Below are 3,966 nucleotides of genomic sequence, written 5' to 3'. Positions count from 1 at the left end.
ATCTATATCAGGGTTCTCAAACTACAGCCCGTGGGCCAGATGAGGCCGCTGAGGACGTTTATGTGGCCTCTAGGTTATGGCAAATGGGCTGAGGGGCGGAGAGTTTTTACTATAGTCCGGCCCTCCAACAGTCTGAGGACAGTGAACTGGCCCCTATTTAAAAAGTTTGAGGAGCACTGATCTGTATAAATACCACAACAAAGCACTCTACACAAATACAGATGTAAATAACAAGAGAAATATTAATGCTTACAAATAGGTTGTGGCAATTAACACTAACAATACTACTAAATACTAAATAAATATACTTATTGATTTCCATGCCAATAAAACTACCAAAGAACTAAAAAATAATAACAAAATTCTTCTGGAGAAACAAAAGGACACAAATATCAAGTGAAATTTTAAAGAAAAAGGAAGTGGGAAGAAAAGTGACCTACCAGTATGAGATTTCTAATATTTCTACAAAGCAGTAATCATCAAAACAACCTGGTACAAGAAATAGAGAGTGAAACAGATTAAGTGGACAACACTTAGAAGCAAATTAACACAGTGTCCTGCTGTCTGATAAATCCCAATTTTATCTATTAATATCGTATTAGAATTAAAATATTTTAATATTAATAATAAACCTACTGTACGAGGATGTATGCTGATGGAAGTGAATTTCTTCAACATAGAGAAGAGATAATCCAATTCCAATTGATCAATGATGGACAGAATCAGCTACATCCAGAAAAGAACACTGGGAAATGAGTGTAAACTGTTATTTTTACCTTCTGAATCCATTCTTCTGTGCAACAAGAAATTCGGTTCTACACACATATTGTATCTAGAATATACTGTAATATAATTAACATGTATAAGACTGCCTGCCATCTGGGGAGGGAGCTGGGAGGAAGGGAAAAAATCTGAATAGAAGTAAATGCAAGGGATAATGTTGTAAAAATTTACCCATGCATATGTACTGTCAAAAAAAAGTTATAATTATAAAATTAAATTAAAATTAAATTTTAAAAAAAATTTATGAGTTGTATGTATATACTACTATATTAATACATTATGAATAATAAGAAGCATGTAAAAATTAAAATTAAAATGAAAGAATATTTTAAATAAATTTCACTTTGTTTAACAGAATAAAATCTTTTTAACATCAAAAAAATATATTAATAATAAACCAAAAAATACCACAATGGAAAAAAGAGGGAGTTCAGAGACTTAATAAAAGTTATCCACCTTAATGTTGTTCCGGGCTGATTGGGCACAGTAGACCTGTTTCCAGTAACACAAAGGGAACGTGTAATTTCCATTCCCTCCTCCTCCCTCCCACTCCCTTTTAAGTACACATTGAAGATTCAGTCATACCGAATTTATTCAGAGATTACAAAAATGTTTCTTTCTCAGATTTTGGTTTAAAAAAAAAAAAAAAAAACAGTGAGTTCTTTCATTAGTAATAACAAAGGAAAGAGAGAGAAAAAAAGGGGGCCAGCTAGGTCCTGTTTAAGGTGGTACTTCAGACAGAAGAACAAGGGGACTGAGGGAGGGAATGAAGGACAGAACAAAAGAATAGTGCGGGGAGGGGAGGGGAACGTCCCTCTATTTCAGCAGTGCACTGGGAAGCAGGCCAGGTTCAAGAGCAGGATAATAGTGGGGAGCCCTGCCTTTGGCACTGTGGCTGAGTTGCCCTTTGGGGGCCAGGGCCCATTGCAGAGTAAGGATTTACAGTAGCCCAGACAACTGAATTCAGTTTTTGCCAACAAATAAACTCTGCCTGTGTGTTCTCTTAAAATGATTAACATCTCTTAAAGTGCTTCAATATTTGTCCTGAGGAGACACCAGATAGTTGGAAATCTCAGAACTGGGAAAGAAGGGACTTTAGATAGCATGCAATATAATCCCCTCATTTTATAGAAGAGGAAATAGACTGAGAGAGAGAGAGAGAGAGACAGAGAGAGAGAGAGAGACAGAGAGAGAGAGAGAGAGAGAGAGAGAGAGAGAGACAGAGAGAGAGACAGAGAGAGAGAGAGAGAGAGAGAGAGAGAGAGAGAGAAAGAGAGAGAGAGAGAGACAGACAGAGAGAGAGAGAGACAGAGAGAGAGACAGACAGACAGACAGACAGACAGAGAGAGAGAGAGAGAGAGAGAGATAGGAGAGAGAGAGAGAGAGAGAGAGAGAGAGAGAGAGAGAGAGAGAGAGAGAGAGATAGGAGAGAGAGAGAGAGAGAGAGAGAGAGAGAGACAGAGAGACAGAGAGAAGAGAGAGAGAGAGAGAGAGAGAGAGAAGAGAGAGAGAGAGAGACAGACAGACAGACAGACAGAGAGAGAGAGATAGGAGAGAGAGAGAGAGAGATAGGATAGAGAGAGAGAGAGAGAGAGAGAGAGAGAGAGAGAGAGAGAGAGAGAGAGGAGAGAGAGAGAGAGGAGAGAGAAGAGAGAGAGAGAGAGAAAGAGAGAGATAGGAGAGAGAGAGAAAGAGAGAGAGAGAGAGGAGAGAGAGAGAGAGAGAGAGAGAGAGAGAGAGAGAGAGAGAGAGAGATAGGAGAGAGAGAGAGAGAGAGAGAGAGAGAGAGAGAGAGAGAAAGAGAGAGAGAGAGAGAGAGAAAGAGAGAGAGGAGAGAGAGAGAGAGAGAGAGAGAGAGAGAGAGAGAGAGAGAGAGAGAGAGAGAGATAGAGAGAGAGAGAGAGAGGAGAGAGAGAGAGAGGAGAGAAAGAGAGAGAGAGAGAGAGAAAGAGAGAGAGAGAGAGAGAGAGGAGAGAGAGAGAAAGAGAGAGAGAGAGAGAGAGAGAGAGAGAGAGAGAGAGAGAGAGAGAGCCTTGTTCAAGATCACCTAATTAAGAAGGAAGCAAGTGTTTATTAAATGCCTACTGTGTGCCAGGCACTGGGCCTAAAATATAATTATCTCATTTGAGATAAAAATAAAAATATCTTGTTTTGTCCTCACAAAACTGAAAGATAATTGCTACTATTATTCCCATTTTTCAGTTGAGAAAATGGAGGCAGGCAAAAGTTAACTAGTGACTTGTGTAGGGTCATATAGCTAGTAAGTATCTGAATCCAGATTTCAAATCACGTCTATTCTGATTTCAGATCTAGTGTTCTAGTTGCCTCAAAGTTAGAACAGCTGAAATTTAAACTTTAAAGACAAATATTCTTTCTACTTGTCTGTGTTTTAGCTAGGTTCATATTGGAAGCAACAGTGAGCTGGGTTTGATTTGGGGGAAAAAACTAATCTCTTTTAAGCCTCATTTTTTTAATGTAAAATGGGAATAATAATAATACCTGTGTATTAGGTCAGTAGAATAAAGCAAGCCTTAAAGTGTATTGGAAATGCTAGCTACTTTTAGAGGCAGCTCAGTGCTGTGGGGGAGTTAGGAATTGCTGAATGAGTTCAAATGCTCTGAGCAATTACTTAATTTCTCCCCAGCCTCAGTTTCCTCAGCTGTAAAATTTTGCAGTTCTAAATCTATGATCCTGTGATTAGTACAGTGTTTAATGAATATGTGTTAAGCACCTACCAAGAGCCAAGTGCTCTATTAACTAGCACTAGAGATAGAGACAAAAATTAAATGGCTCCTGCCTTTAAAAGTGCAGTAATCACATAACTAGTATAGAGTGACTTCCCCGAGATCACACATCCTGAAATGAGAATTAGCATTTGCAACCTGGGTCTCCTGTCACTATATCACATGTATTTCATGACTTGCAGTGGTCAGATTTTATATATATGTGTGTGTGTGTGTGTGTGTGTGTGTGTGTGTGTGTGTGTGTGTGTGTGTATACTGATAGTGAACCTCATGCTCTCCTCCATTTCTATTTTCTTTTATATTTTACATATTTGCATATACATTGTGTTGCTTCAGTAAAATATAAGCTCCTTGAGGCAGGTGCTACTTAGTCTATCTTTAGTATACAGCAGGCATGTAATAAATGTTTTTTTAATGAAAAAGAAAAATGAATAGTCTC

The sequence above is a fragment of the Sminthopsis crassicaudata genome, chromosome 3 (genome assembly GCF_048593235.1).
Source record: "Sminthopsis crassicaudata isolate SCR6 chromosome 3, ASM4859323v1, whole genome shotgun sequence".
In the NCBI taxonomy this organism is placed as follows: domain Eukaryota; kingdom Metazoa; phylum Chordata; class Mammalia; order Dasyuromorphia; family Dasyuridae; genus Sminthopsis; species Sminthopsis crassicaudata.
This window is presented reverse-complemented; position numbering follows the sequence as displayed.